At 42.6% G+C, this 16,722-nt stretch overlaps 1 protein-coding gene across 1 annotated transcript in view; it reads left to right on the forward strand.

The window, feature by feature from the left end:
• Nucleotides 1-397: 397 nt before the first annotated feature.
• The window catches only part of LOC124544992 (high affinity copper uptake protein 1-like), an 812,249-nt gene continuing 795,924 nt past the window's right edge, over nt 398-16,722 (forward strand). Inside the window, exon 1 of the mRNA XM_047123749.1 lies at nt 398-765. The gene's annotated coding sequence lies outside the window, so the exon portion shown is untranslated. The remainder of the gene's footprint in view (nt 766-16,722) is intronic.

Consider the following 16,722-nt stretch of genomic DNA (forward strand, 5'->3'; position numbering starts at 1 on the left):
GCGGAAATGTGCAAAATTTCTAAAATTGTGCATAGCAGAAAACACTGCGATGTTTGAATTTCCTAACTATCTTGCGACCCGGTGAAATAAAATTGCCGCAAAATCTTATCTGCTGAAAAAAGTCTTTCGCACGAATAGTTACGCTAATCAGTCTTTCCTTGTTTAGATTTGCGCTGTAGTTTGAGATCATACAGGCTGAGTCTAGTATAATGACTTTTTTTTTTAATCCACGCAACTGACAATAACAAAGCATCTCACCGTGCCCAGACCTGATCATGCATCCGAATATGATGTTGGTAGAACTGTGTATTCGTGCCGCCATTTTACACAGCTAGCGCTGTCGTGCGACCAGCCGCCAGTGGCAAAGATCAGAAGGTAGTTGCTTTGTGTAGTTCGAGAGTGAGGGATGGTGTGAGCGTGGATAAACAAATCCGTGCGCCGTAGATAGCGTGTCTAGATGCGCGGCGTTATCTGCTAAGAATGGACTCAATAAACACTTAACAGATTATACTTTCGGTGGAAATTCGTAAATTGTATTATATTTATTTCGTATCATGGACGAGTTTCTCAATAAAAATTTACGTGTAAACATTTGAACATAAACAAACATAAGATCAATGGTGTAAAGTGCTCTGGCGCAATCAAGAAGGGAACATTCTTGAACTATTTGCCGTAGAAATGGCGTAATTGATTTTTTCTATTTTACGACCGCGTTTTTAATACAGTGTGTGCTTGAAGATACCACAACGATTTTGGACCGCACAGGTAAACTTTTTATCACTTCCATTCACAAAACGATTATGAAATGAAATGGAAATTTGAAAGGTTGCACGGGATTGATCCTTGAACTACGTGACCGAAATTGAAATAACGTGACGCATAATACGAAACTGGCGTCTATTTAGGTTACATACTTTTTGCTAGGACTTACCGAAATTTCCGTTTTGTAAACAAGGTGTGGTCGTAACAATACATGGATTTCTCAATGTTTCGTAAAAATCTAACGTAACTAACCGTAGATTTAAGGTGTCATCTTTTTATTTAGAATTTTTGGTAGTTTGCAGTAGAAGTGATGTTATATTTTAGTATAACATCAACAAAATACGTCTGATTCGATTCTGCTTTCGTTTTGTAGCTTAAGACTATTTTTCAAGATCTCTATTTGAGCGACAGAAACGCTACTGTCATGTATGCCGGTGTCGATAGCGCGCGCCGCTTCGTGTCACCAACATGAGGAGTTGTCTCACGGCGTACCTGAGTGCCTTGATTTTCCATGAGGAACTATACGGTACGTAATAAAGAGTGGTTGGTCTTATAGAACAAGCTTTTTAAGGGGAGTTGTGCTGGAGCTTTCGAAACTGCAAAGGGTGAACGCTGTGTTATACAAGGTCATTGTTTATGAAATTGATGCTGACGGATTCTGCTGGGAGAATACCGAGAGGACAGAAAGCATTTTTCTGAATTATTAATAGTTCTTTTAATACCAATGCTTACCGTCTAAGTAATAAAATACAGAATGTTTGGAGACATTCTGCAATTGTTGTAATGTGTCAACAATTTGACGAACACACATTGTAATTGTCATTGTTCAAGGTGAAGACTCTCGTAACCAAGTGATTTATAATTTCTCAAGTTCTGCATCCTTGCGCGTTACATCCGGAACTCCCATCTCCCTGGGTGATATTTGTAATAACAAGTTTTGGTATTCGTAAACTGTGGTAACATCCCATTCAGGTACCGTACATTTTTTTTTTTTTTGTCGCCAACATACATAGACTCCAAAAGTCACGTGTTGCGGCTGACGGTTTGTCCGTGATCGCTGATACAGTCAGGTCACCCCCAATAGTGCCGAAGGTTTTGTAAACGCGTTCCATAGGCGCCTTAATAATTTGCTTTCGAAATCTGGAGCGAATTGCTGTCAAGTTCCGAAGAGGTAAATGAAAGCGCAGCTCGCTTGAATGCCGCTAATCGTTTTGTTATAACAACAAGAGCGATAGCCACTACCATTTTTAGATTTTGTGCTGCACTTCATCATAGCACAGAGTCTGTTTTAAGAAATGTGGCTGTGGTGGCGTTGCGAAATGGCTTTCTGCTACACCAAGCTGAAAGTGCCATGATAAAATACCGAATTTGGAGCTATTAAATGAAGCAAATTAGAGATTTATCATACAGTGAAATATATTTACGGATGAATTTGTGCCATTTTTCCTTCCTAGTGCCACATACTTAAGCCTTGTTCGTTCTCCGGGAACTGAACTATTAATCGCACATTTACATTCCCTCGGACATGCATACTACATAATGCTACAGTTGTCTATTGTGACTGCTTTAAGGTAAACAAATGATGCTGGAGGGTTGTTATCTGGAGGCAATGAATCAGACTTCTGTATATGAAGCTTGTCTGCAGTGAAAATTGCTTGAAAGGTGTAGACCAGAGATCACCAAATTGTAACCCACAGGGCGAATCAGGACCACTTGGCCTATAGGTGTTGTTGGCTGGACCCAGCTCTAGACTTCAGTTAAGTCGGTCTGCCGTCGGTATTCGAATTTGCTTGGTAAAACGCATTGAACATGAGATGATGTGATATAGTTTAAATATTATGTTCAGAATACAAGGAGATCTTCACATGTGCGGAGACCTACTGGCTGCTGTGTACCTTAAATGAACTGAGTTTAGTTTTAAATTATTGTATCTAGATGTTCTTGTTTATTGTAATGTTTGCTTATTTCGCGCCATGTGTTTATAATTTAAAGCGTTTTTTTATTTCGGATCCCTTCACTAAACCCTTCATTATGGCGACTACTTCGGTCGCATTTTCAATAAGGAATGGGGAGTGGCCCTTATTTTTCCGAATATCGTTTCTTCATGAACACAGCGAGTTTTTTTCATTTTTTTTAAGAAGAATTTTAAGACCTAGTTTGTTGAAACTGAATATGGGGAACCCATGCCGCAGTGGCCGAGGAGTTTCGTCATGTCACTAAATGCTGTTTAGTACTGCTTATGCGTGTGCTTGACTGTTATCGGTTGAATGGTCCATTGAAAATTACATTAACTTCACTTTTTGTGTCATGTGTCACCTTGAGATTTTTCGTAGCCTCTTTGGCTCTAAGGTAGCAAGTGTTTGAATCCCAAGGAAAAGGCAGCTTATTAAATAAACCTAAATCTATGCTTAACTTCTTTATGTCCAAACTCGTGATCGAAGTGAACTCTTCACTCCGCTGCAGAGTGGGAAGTTCATTCTGGGAACATCCCCCAGGCTGTGGCTAAGCCATGTCCCCTCGAGATCCTCTCTTCCATGAGTGCTAGCCCCTCAAGTTTCGCAGGAGAGCAGCTGTGAAGTTCGTGAGCCATGCTTAGGCAGTTAAGTTGGTAGGAGCACCTTTCTGTGAAGGTCAGAGGTCCCCAGTTCGAGTCTCAGTTTGTCAGACAGTTTTAATCTGCCAGGAAGTTTCATATCAAAGCACACTCCGCTGCAGGGTGAAAATTCCATTCCAGGAACATCTTCCAGGCTGTGGCTAAGCCATGTTTCCCCAATATCCTTTTTTTCTTTTTTTTTCCAGGAGTGCTAGTTTTACAAGTTTCGCAGGGGAGCTTCTGTGAAGTTTATCGGATAGGAGAAGAGGTACTGGCGGAAGTAAAGCTGTGAGGACGGGTCTTGAGTCGTGCTTGGGTAGCTCAGACGCTAGAGCATTTGTCCGCAAAAGGCAAATGTCCCGAGTTCGAGTTTCAGTCGGGTGCGCCGTTTAATCTGCCAGGAAGTTTCATATCAGTGCACACTCAGCTGCAGAGTGAAAATTTCATTCTGGAGTATGACAGGAGTCAACCACACGCATAAGCAGTAATAAACAAAACGTAGTGATAAGGCGTAACTTCTCGGCCACTGTGGCAAGGGTTCCTCGTCTTCAATTTCAACAAAATACAGCTTAAAATTTTTCTTAAAACAAAAGGGGAAAAACTGGGGGGGGGGGGGGGGGGAGGCTGCGTGAAGAAACACGAAATTCGAGAAACGAAGGACCACCGTAATCAATATATTCAAAGTTTTTTGGAAAGTGACGCTCTGAGAAGTATGAGTCCATGAAACGTAACTTAGAAACCCAAAGAAAACTCTTTACGAGAAAGTTTGCTTGTAAATGAATCTAGTCACAAAATAGTCCACACTATGACGAAACGAGGGAAACCGTTTACTAATGGCAGACTTCATTGAAGAATGTGTGATGGAAGCAGCAAATGGCTTGTGTCCTAAGAAAGCAGATTTGTTTGGAAGTATCAGCCTTTCGAAATCTCAGTTGTGCAGAGAACAGAAGAAATTGGAGAGAGACTAATGCTACAGGTACGTGAGAAAGCTTAGAACTTCTTGTGGTATTCTCTGGCTTTTGGTGAATCTACTAATTCCTGAAGCACGTCACAACTTATCCTGTCAATTTGTGATATCAATTTAGACTTTCAGATAATTGAAGTGTTAATATTCATTTGCAGCATGCATCTAACAACAACTGGAAAGTCGTTTTGCACTGAAGGGCATAACTATGTGTGGAGTCAGTTTCGAGGTGTTAAAATTGACGAAGGAAAAAACATGACTGTGATGGGATGGATCAGTACTCATTTGGAAGACTTACGAATTCCGGACACTCTGTCATATACTGCATCATACATCAACAAGGACCTTTGGGAAGACACATATTTCTGCTGTGAACATGACCACAATCACCATCACTTCCGGACTCTTCTTGAAGTAATTTATTATGAATTTTGTTAGTTGCCCTGTCACATAGCAGTGAAGTGGCTCAGCTTCGGTTAAGTCCTGTTACGTTTTTACAAGCTCTGAAACGAAATAGATTTTCTGTCACTGAAAAGGATAGAGCTGATCCTCAGCTGTCAGAGTCTCCCTGGTTGTCAAAATTGTCATTCTTGATCGACATCACATCTGATATCAATGAACTGAACTTGAAACTTCAGCAAAAGGACAACCTCGTCTTTGATTTCCACAGAATCTTCAAAGGATTCCTGCAAGTGTTATTGTTTGAAGCACAACTGGAGGGAGAAAACTTTTCATTTTCAGAGTCTCAAAGTTTTGTGCTATAATCTCTGAAGACGTCGACCTTGATTTTCCGAAATAAAATATTCAACCCTTGAAAGCAGAGAGATTTTCAGATCTTGACAGAATCAACTGACATTGTTCTGTTCCAGCATTAGTTTGATTGTAAAGTTAATGATGTTTCAGTTCAAATACAAGTGAAGCTCATTGATTTGCAAGCAAATGATTTGCTGAAAGAGAAGTACAGAGAAGGAAAATTTGTTGATTTTTACCGCTGCTTACCTGATGTTGAGTTTCCGATACTGAAGAAATTTGTCGCTGGTATGACATCAGTGTTTTGGACAACATATGCCAGTGAGCAAACATTTTCAAAAGTTAATTATGTGAAATCAGCACATCGAACAAGATTGACTGATGAACATTTAAAAGCAATTCTCTTAATTGGATGTAGCAATGCCAAACCAAATATTGAAGGTAACTTGAAAGCCAGGCTACAGTTTTACAAATCTTACTAACGTTTTTTATTGTTTAGTTTGTGAGATTCAAATATGTGCACACCAGGCTTGGTGTAATTTTCTATTTGGTAACATTGCCTTCTTTGATAACTTTTTTAGTAAATAAATATGTTGGTTGCCCGTGTTTTTATGCATTGCATGTCACTCCCAATGGTTAACACGGAGTGCTAAACTTAGTTTTTCGTCTTTTTTGCCAGTTTTCGTTCTGGCTAGCAAGTATTGTACAGAATGTTGATGCGGCCCACACTAGTCATTTTGTCAGTTATTACGACCCTTCTGTGAAAAAAGTTTGGTGACTTCTACTGTAGACATCCAACAGATTAAACTGGTAGTACACCCCAACTGTGCTTAATTTATCTAGCACTTGTCTCGTGGCCATACAGTCACATAAAGTATAACTGCTGTATTAACTCTCTATTACAGTGTGTCTTAATATTAATCAAAAAGCGCCTCTTGCTATTATGATGACTGACAATAGATCTTTGTGGCACTTACTATGAAAAGCAACTTTCCCTGCTTTGATATGCTTGAATATCCATCTGTAGTAGCAATAATTGCTGCTGTTGTTACTAATAAAAATGTGTAAAAACTGATTTAAAAAGCGCAATATTTAAGTTTCAGTCGTAGCTCTACATGTAAGCAAACAGCATTTATCACGAAACACGTTTCTGTTGGATGTTGGTGAGATGTGCAGTATGCTTTCTTGAATGAATCACTAAAATGGCTGAAATAGGTCAAGTTGTTTGTGGTGACAGACTTACAAGCGAGGGCGTCTCTACGACAGCTTGTAGGGTGGGAGCTGGATCTGGAGGTACGGAGTATTTCGTAATACCGATTTTTAAATCATTTTCTTGAAAGAAAATCACCTAATTACATTATGTTTTTTCCTTTCCCTCAGAGCTAACCAGGGCAGGAGGTCGTCTTGACCCTGATATTGGTACCTTTGCTGATAGGTAGGATAGCCAACGTCTTGGTTAGGTTGAAAGGTGATAATATGGTTGTGAGACGGCAAAGCCAACGAATTTGAATGCCAGATAAAGGTTGGAACAGATCGACATGTGGTGTAGCCTATGTTTACACTCGCGCAATATTTAACTGATCGATTTTTGATGCTCGTTGCTGTGCTTATTTCATAGTTATTCCTACTCTATAGTCAGCAAAGGAATACCTATGGAGCAGGTAAGGCATACTGTGCATGCTGCGAACATCAAATGCATGTATGACTTAGGTATAAAGGGCACTACAAACGCACCAACCGAGCGACAGACAAACCAGGCGTGTCTAGGCGCTTTGCCAAACAGACCAACCAGCTGTTCTTTTCGAGCAGTCGATGGGGTACGACAAAGTGGCAGCCGATCCATCCCCGCCCATCCCCCCCCCCCCCCATTTCAGCCGACAAACTGTGCCATGTATAGTGCTGTCGTACCAGTGGTCCGACTGAAGCTCGCCTTCTGTCAGTGCGTCTGGGATTCAATGCTGTTCTACATTGAATTGCCAAAGAAACTGGTATAGGCATGCATAGATACGTAAACAGCCAGACTTTGGCGCTGTCGTTAGCAATGCTATATAAGACAACAAGCGTCTGGCGTAGTTGTTGGGCCAGTTACTGTTGCTATAATGGCAGGTTATCAAGATTTAAGTGAGTTTGATCGTTGTGTTATAGTCGGCGCACGAACGATTGGACACAGCATCTCTGAGGTAGCGATGAAGTATGGATTTTCCACTACGACCATTTCACGAGTGTACCAGGAATATCAGAATTCCGGTAAAACACCAGATCTCCGACATCACTATGGCCGGAAAGAGATCCTGCAAAAACGGGACTAATGACAACTGAACTATACTGGGCCATCAACATGTGTCAACCATTCAGTGAAACATTGATAAGGGCTTTCAGAGCCGAAGGCCCACACGTGTACCCTTGATTACTGCACGACACAAAGCTTTATGCCTCACCTGGGCCTGTCAAAACCAACATTGGACTGTTGATAACTGGAAACCTGTTGCCTGGTCGGACTAGTCTCATTTCAAATTCTATCAAGCGGATGGATGTGAACGGGTATGGAGACAACTTCATGCATCCGTGGACCATGCATGTCAGCAGGGAACCACTCTAGTCGGTGAAGGCTCTGTAATGGTGTGGGGCGTCTGCAATTGGAATGATATGGGACCCCTGATACGTCTAGATATGACTCTGACAGGTGACATGTACTTAAGCATCCTGTCTGATCACCTGCTTCCATTCAAGTCCCCTGTGCATTCTAACAGGCTTCAACAATTCCAGCAGGACAATGCGACACCCCATACGTCCAGAATTGCTGCAGAGTGGTTCCAGGAACACTCTTCTGAGTTTAAACACTTCCACTGGCCACCAAACCCCCCAGACATGAACAATATTTATCATCTCGGCGATGCCATGCAGCTTGCTGTTCAGAAGAGATCTCCACCCCTTCGCACTCTTACGGATATATGGACAGTCCTGCAGGATTCACGATGCCAGTTCCCTCCAGCACTACTTCAGACATTAGTCGAGTCCATGCCACGTCATGTTGTGTCTCTTGTGTGCTCGCGGGGGCCCCATTCGAAATATCAATGCAGGTGTACCCATTTCGTTTCCTCTTCAGTGTAATATACATGACAGAGTGCGAGGTGTAGAAAACTTTAAGTACAGTTTCTGGAAAAACTGAAAGACTGCCGATGTTTGTGGGACACGTCATACGAGGAGTATAGCAATAGACATGCAAGACATGAAGTATTTATTTTATTTGATAACAAATTCATAATGGTGTCGTGCAACACAAAGAGAGAGTAGAAGATATACATTTTATGAATAAAAGTCCTTCGACTTTTTGTATTTAGATTTTTAGTTTTCATTGCCGCTACTTAATCGGAAATGAAACTGAAAACCGAAATAAATACAGATTAGACTTAGATTTCATTTCCAATACATGTCGGAAATAAAACCTTAAAACTGAAATATAGACAGTCGATGGACTTTTATCCATACAGTACACTTGCTTCATTGTTAAAAGCCTTAAAAAGTATAGCCTACATCCAAGCCTTCTGCTAAGAAGGGCAAAGTGTAGGACTTCTTTTTTACAGTTCTAACAGTTGCTAAATGATTTTTTCCCTATCAGCGGAAAAATAGCCCTATCCAAGCACGAAAAGGCGAATATGCTCCTTTTAAAAGACTCTGACTAAACCATCATTCTTACCTACTTCAGAAATTTTAAAAATTTCCTCAAAAATGTTGCTGTGCGAGTATATTCGCGCTCATTTTAACCTATAGCTCACCTCTCGCTCCCACAAACTCTGCTGTTACTCGCTCACATCCTCTAGTCTATCGCTATAAATCGATCGTACCCATCCACTCCCACTTGCTCATTCTCACTCACTCATTCACTCCAGCCCATTGTTACTATCTCTCTGTTACTGTCTTACAGCCACAGTCTCCTTCATTCTGTCGTACTTCTACTATTACTGTCTCCTCTCACTGTCACTGTCTCCTTTGTGCTGTTTCTTACTGCTACAAGTACTATCTCATTCATTCCTTTCCACTGCTGCTGTCTTTTCTCACTTTCATTATATCTCTCTTCGTCGTACCCATTGTCATAGACTCTGTCTCTCATTATCATTGGCTCTTACCCACTTCCACTTTCTTCTTCTCCTTACTCCTGTCCCACTGGCACTGTCTCCGTCACTCTTCTCCTAGCGCTGTTCTCTCACTGACTACTTATGTCCCACTGCCACTGTGTGCTTCCCCTTTTCTTAAACTGCTGTAGTCTCATTGATATAGGCGTCTTTGTCGCCTTAAAGGTATTGTTGACTAACATCAACTCACCATGTTCATTCTCTTATGCGAATAGCATGAAATTTGAATAGACACTCTCTTTCAGATGTAGAAACATAGCCACCAACTCTCGTTTATGTCGCACAACTTCTTTGTGTCCATCAATGTAATATAATGTTAAAATTGAGCAATTGGCCGCGGTTATCTAGATTTCGACACATAACGGATTTTACGTGCAGATTTGAGTGTACATGTAACGCAAACCTGAACCTCTGTACCTCGGAAATGGATAAAGATATGGAGAAAATTATCGAGGTTGTTCGAGATTGAGATCTCAAGAATATATCGTAAAAATTTCAGCCATTTTTTGTGCATAGTCCTCTTGGAATCCGCGGCTCGGCATTTGTACGAAAAATGGCAAAATAAATCTATTTTGGGTTTTCTAAGGAGCCTTCATAAGCCCCTTAAGGCTAACTGTAGACCACATCAAAAGCAAAAAAGAACTAACTGATTTGCTCCATTTGCCTAATCGTGAGGAAGTATGTAATTTTCATAATTTTACCCTGTACTGCAGGACAGTGACACTAAGACGAGCCTTCTGTTGGTTATACAAATGGTCGATAGCCCAGGGGCTTTCCAAAACACTTAACTCTACCCCTCTATCAACAATAGAATCTGAGGTGTGAGCCCTGGAAAAATACTGTTTTTTATGTGTAGCGTTTTGGAACATATTAGGTAACGGAAGCTGCCGCATGCATACCGATGACGGTAGAAACATAAGGTTATTTGTATACATTGAGATGACAAAAGTCGTGAGATAGCGATATGTACAATGAGAGGCAAAAAATATTTCCCGGCCCAAATAATTCAGAGTCCAAGGACAGAGCACTGTGAATGTCCAAGTTCAGAAGTGCAATTGTACAAAAATGTCTGAGGAGCTTCAGCTTGGTGTTTACATCGTCAAATGGAAGCAATATAATAGTTAGAATACAGTATATGTCGAGATTCATTGCAATTTAAGTTATTGTATCATTGCTTTTGAAAATCATTATTCGAGCATGTGGATTGATTTAAATATAAAAACTCCACATCGGCAGAATTACTGCGACGATGTTTGACATCTGTTTAAATGACTGAATCGATAAACTGACGGCTTACGAACGTAAAGGACGAGCGTTCGAATATAACTGGAGTCAATTGTCATTATTTTTCTTTAGACCCATGCAGGTAATATTGAAAATCTTAATTCGCAACAAATTGTGCAGTTTTAGGCTTTTCTAGGTTCCACATTCTTTCAGAAGATCCATTTTATAATAGTCTTATAATAGTCTTTGTCTAGAGACAAATGGTCGTAGTAAAAATATTTAAAACGGATGTATTTATTTGTAATTACTTCGACTGCCATTTGGTATATCTGTAGTTTTCAGCTAAGAGAAATGTATTAACTGATTGGCATACATCATTGGTCTGCTTCAGAATGGCTGATGTGATTGTTCACGAGCGAATAATTGCCCTCTTTGAAAACGGCGTTGGTGCATTTGGTGTTGATGCTTCCACAGCAACTAGATGCACTGGGTGATTTGGAGATAATGGTTAGGTAGCGATATGTCCAATACCTGGAAGACCACGAGTCTCTGCACGAATAAAAGATGAAGAATTGGCCAGGGCTACCCAGAATGCTCCTTTGTCAATCTTCCGGGAATTAAAGAAAGTTTTACATTTACCAGGCTTGTTGAGAACTGCTGTCAGAAGGACCTTGGAATCAGGTCCCATCGTGCTGTTGTCAAAGAACAGTTGTGTGACAAACAAGCCGTGTATAGACTAGCAATTGTGAGTTCTTGGAAAGATTTTGATTGGAGGAAAGTCATTTTCACTGACAGTTGTCCGGTTGAGTCTATGAGCAGAGGTCCTGCTGTTTTTCCCCGCACAGATGGACAACGATATAACACTCTCTTCGCAGCCACACATGCTGGAAGCAGATGCATAAGTGTGAAATATTGGGGCTGGATGTTTTACATGGGTGCAGGAACTTTAGAATGTATCCAAGGCAAGTTCAGTTCACCATGCTATGAACATGAAAATGTTATCATCCCTGGAGCTCGACTTTGGTATCCTGGAGGATGTCTAACTTGTTGTTGTTGTTGTTGTTGTTGTTGTCGTCTTCAGTCTTGAGACTGGTTTGATGCAGCTCTCCATGCTACTCTATTCTGTGCAAGCTTCTTAATATACCAGTACTTACTGCAACCTACATCCTTCTCAATCTTCTTAGTGTATTCATCTCTTGGTCTCCCTCTACGATTTTTACCCTCCACGCTGCCCTCCAATGCTAAATTTGTGATTCCTTGATGCCTCAGAACATGTCCTACCAACCAGTCCCTTCTTCTTGTCAAGTTGTGCCACAAGCTCCTCTTCTCCCCAGTTCTATTCAACACCTCCTCATTAGTTATGTGATCTACCCACCTAACTTTCAGCATTCTTCTGTAGCACCACATTTCGAAAGCTTCTATTCTCTTCTTGTCCAAACTATTTATCGTCCATGTTTCACTTCCATACATGGCTACACTCCATACAAATACTTTCAGAAACGACTTCCTGACACTTAAATCTATACTCGATGTTAACAAATTTCTCTTCTTCAGAAACGCTTTCCTTGCCATTGCCAGTCTACATTTTATATCCTCTCTACTTCGACCATCATCAGTTATTCTGCTCCCCAAATAGCAAAACTCCTTTACTACTTGAAGTGTCTCATTTCCTAATCTAATTCCCTCAGCATCATTCGACTTAATTCGACTACATTCCATTATCCTCGTTTTGCTTTTGTTGATGTTCATCTTATATCCTCCTTTCAAGACACTGTCCATTCCGTTCAACTGCTCTTCCAAGTCCTTTACTGTCTCTGACAGAATTACAATGTCATCGGCGAACCTCAACGTTTTTATTTCTTCTCCATGGACTTTAATACCTACTCCGAATTTTTCTTTTGTTTCCTTTACCGCTTGCTCAATCTACAGATTGAATAACATCAGGGACAGGCTACAACCCTGTCTCACTCCCTTCCTAACCGCTGCTTCCCTTTCATGCCCCTCGACTCTTATAACTGTCATCTGGTTTCTGTACAAATTGTAAATAGCCTTTCGCTCCCTGTATTTTACCCCTGCCACCTTTAGAATTTGAAAGAGAGTATTCCAGTCAACATCGTCAAAAGCTTTCTCTAAGTCTACAAATCCTAGAAACGTAGGTTTGCCTTTCCTTAATCTATTTTCTAAGATAAGTCGTAGGGTCAGTATTGCCTCACGTGTTCCAACACTTCTGCGGAATCCAAACTGATCTCCGCCGATCATGTCTAACTTATCGATGTGATAATCGTCCATCAGACACTAGCATTAGGATATAGAGCTGGTTTCAGTGGAGGGAAAGTATTATTCAGTGCCTTCTGTGGCCTCCAAAGTCACCAAATCTCAATCCCATTAAGCACGTTTGGGCTCAGCTTAAGAAGATATAGCGGAACCGTTGGCCACACCTTCCTCCGGGAACTGTGAATGACCCTTGGGATTTGGTTCATTCTTCATGAATGAGGACTTTTTCCACACACTTGTCAATTCTATGCCTCGAAGGATCCAAGCTATTCTTGATGCCATGGTATGTGGACAAAACACTGAAACTATACATAGCCTACTCTTCATTTTATTTTATTTCATTTTTCTATAAAAGGCCTACATAGTTATTAGACCAACAATATTAATTTCAAAATACAAATCTACTTGCTACTATGTTATTTGTATTTTTATTGGAGGTCAGATGAGTATATCACCCTCGAAGGAAGATTATTTGTATTTGTATGGGAGGACACATAATATCACCCTCAAAGTATGATTTTTTGTTATGGGAGATCAAATAAATATTACCTTCGAAGGAAGATTATTTTTAGACATCATTATTTGTCGACATCAAATTCACAGACCATAATTAGTTGTTTACGGAAGAGAACATTGAAAAAGTAAAAGAAGCAAATTTAAATAACAAAAGTAAATAAAGCACGAAACATTTGAAATGCTATAAGAAATAGGCTGTGGTGAGATCCGATCAAACACATACTACAGCCCCGCCCCCTTCCCCCCGGGCTGCATTCTGTCGTTGACCTGCGAACAATCTCAACTTTCTTTTTGGCTCTCTTTCCCTTTCTTTGTTTCCCTTCTCCTCTTGTCCCTCCACTTCAGCATTTGAGGATCCTCTTTTTTTCTTCTTCATCCCTGCACGCTCCTGAAGGCTGACCCATGTGTCTGATGCGTGAAAGGTCGCTGGGTAAAGCATAATTCCCAGCCCCAGGTCGACAGGTAGGGTTCGCATGTGCCCCCCGGTACATGCCAGGCCCAGGGAGGGGTGACTGCCTGAACTGTAACCTTCCCGAGATGCCGATTGGTCCCTCTGTCAGCTGTTCGGGAGGTGTGACCTGAGGTGTGAACAATCACCTTGTGAAGGGGGCTCCAGTTAGAAGGAGCATGCCGTCGGAGACACTGGCAATCATGGGGGTTTTCTCGTGATGAATCAATCATCCTCTCCATCAATGTCGACGAAACGTAAACGTAATGAGACTACTGATTTGAAGACCCTTCCCGCTGCACTGCAGTTCCTTGTGGTATCACATACTGAAGACGGTCAGTCCTTCACCACAGTCAATCCGTATATTATTCAGTAAGGTGTTGATGCCATTGCTGGTCCTGTGAAATTCTGCTTTCGTTTACGGAATGGCACTTTGCTTTTGGAGATGCCTTCTGGCTCTCAAGCACAACAACTACTTGCTGCCTTGCTTCTCCACAGCTACCCTGTTTGTGTCGAGGCCCGTAGAACTTTGAATTCTTCCCATGGTGTAATTTACACAAGGCTGCGTGATGATCTAACTGAGTGTCATTGGTATCCATTGTGTAATGAAAAAGGTCGATTCCTCCTTGGTGCCCACCCGCACTCTTTTCCTCACATTTGATAGGGTAGTGCTGCCACCCAAGATAAAAGCAGGCTATGAAATCATCACAGTCCAGCCTTACCTTCTGAATTTGATGCGCTGCTACCAGTGTCATCATTTCAACCACACTCGAACATCTTGTCAACACCCAGCCAAATGCGTAACCTGTGGCAGGGATGCACACGAGGGCGAATGTCCACCTCCTTCCCCCTGCTGTATCAACTGCAATGGCGGCCACGCCTCCTCCTCCCGGGATTGTCCCATGTATCTAGATGAGCTGGCTGTGCAAGAGATCTGGGTAAAGGAAAAAGTACTTTACCCAGTAGCTCACAAGTTACTGGCTAGTCGCAAACCTATAGTTCTGTTCTTGTTATCCCTCACTCCATGCAGGACATGGCCACGCAGACATGTGACCTCAAATTTGGCTCTGAGGTTGTGAAGTCGCCCTGTGTCAAGGTAGCATCACCGTCCCTATGTCCCCCTGTGCAACAAACCGTCAGACTCTCGCTTAAAGGGGCAAAGCTACCCACAACACAACCAGCAGGTAGGAAAGGACAGGAGGAGTACTCCTGAGAAGACTTACTCCGTTCCTCCAGCCAAATAACACCCAAGTCTTCCTCTTACCAGAAAGGCTCGATGAAGTCCGCTTAACACAAATGGTCTTCTCCTTCACCAACTGCTCGATGGTGTCGCCATGTGGTCACTTAGCCCGGCTGGCCTCTGTCTTGTCAGTGCGCACCACCAAACATTTTTCAGCGTTCGACTCCGCAGACCGACCACACAAGCACGCCTATGCTTCTGTGAACCCCATGGATCAGGATCCTCCTGCTTCTGTGCCCTGTAGCAGCGACTCTACACCAGCTGTCCCTCGGCCTCGGTCCCACAAAGAGGATTTATGGCTGCTTCTAGCATTGCAGCATTCCCTTGTACTCTGCCTTCAGGAAACGAAATTTTGTCCTCAAGACCGCTTTGAGTTTTCACATGACTTACCAATTCGTTTTGACCTTCTCCCTGAGGTCGGCATCCCATCACATGGGGGCGCCTTGCTGCTCATAAGGGATGACCTTCATCGTCAGCCCATCTCCCTGACTACCCATCTTCAAGCTGTTGCTGTTCGTCTTTTCCTTCCCCACCTGACTTTCTCCCGTCTGTACCATTTATGTACCTCCGTCCTTCAGTGTTACCAGGGCAGACTTCCTTCAGCTTATTGGGCACTTACCTCCCCCATTTTTGTTACCCAGTGACTTCAATGTGCATCATCCCCTTTGGGGTTCTCCGAGGACCTGCTAGAGAGGTGCCCTCTTGGCTGACCGTAACCAACTAAACCTCTTCTGCCTTAAGACTGGAGCACCCACATTCCTTTCTGACCCCTCGCACACCCATTCCCATTTGGACCCATCCTTTTGCACTGCCCAGCTTGCCCATCATCTTGAGTGGTCTGTTGTTTCTGACGCCTACTCGAGCGACCATCTCCCGTGTACTCTCCGTCTGCTGACTTCTACCCCATCCACATGCACGCCCAAATGGCAGCTCACTAAGGCTGACTTGCAACGTTACTCCTCCATGGCGACCTTCGCAGAACAAGATTTCCCCAGTTGTAATGGCCAGGTGTACTATCTCACCAACGTTATTCTTATTGCTGCAGCACGTTCCATTCCTTGCACTTCCTCTGTACCAAGCCGTGTCCCAGTCCCTTGGTGAACTCAGGCATGCCGCGACGCAATTCGCGCACAGAGACGTGCTCTCCTCGTTTTTAACCGCCACCCTACGCTGGAAAACAGCTTTTATTATAAACAGATGCGTGCAAAGTGTCGTCGAGTTCTTCAGGACAGCAAAATAGCTAGTTGTATTTCATTCACTAGTTCTTTTAACAGTTCCACACCTTCCTCTGTCATGTGGGCCAACCTCCGACAGCTCTCTGGAACCAAGATCCATTCCCCCATTTCCAGCCTGCATTTCCAGCCTGACAGTAGATGCCTATGTCATCGTGGATCCTATTGCTATCTCCAACACCTTGGACCGCCATTTTGCGGAAGTTTCGAGTTCTTCCCAGTATCACCCTGCCTTCGTCCATTGGAAACGAGTTTAGGAGGCTTGGGCGATATCTTCTCTTCTCCGAATCGTCTGTGCAACAATGCCGCCTTCACTATGAGGGAGCTAGATCATGTTCTCAGTTCATCCTGGTCCTCCACCCCAGGGCCAGATGCTATCCACATTCAGATATTGCAGCACCTCTCTCTTGCAGGCAAGCACTTTCTGCTTAACACATACAAGCACATCTGGGCTGAGGGCACATTTCCAGGATGGTGGCGTGTAGCCACTGTCATACCCATACCTAGGCCTGGTAAGGACAAAAACCTTCCTTCTGGCTACTGCCCCATTTCTCTTACCAGCTGCGTTTGCAAGGTGACGGAACGT

This window comes from Schistocerca americana, chromosome 8 (genome assembly GCF_021461395.2).
Source record: "Schistocerca americana isolate TAMUIC-IGC-003095 chromosome 8, iqSchAmer2.1, whole genome shotgun sequence".
NCBI lineage: Eukaryota > Metazoa > Arthropoda > Insecta > Orthoptera > Acrididae > Schistocerca > Schistocerca americana.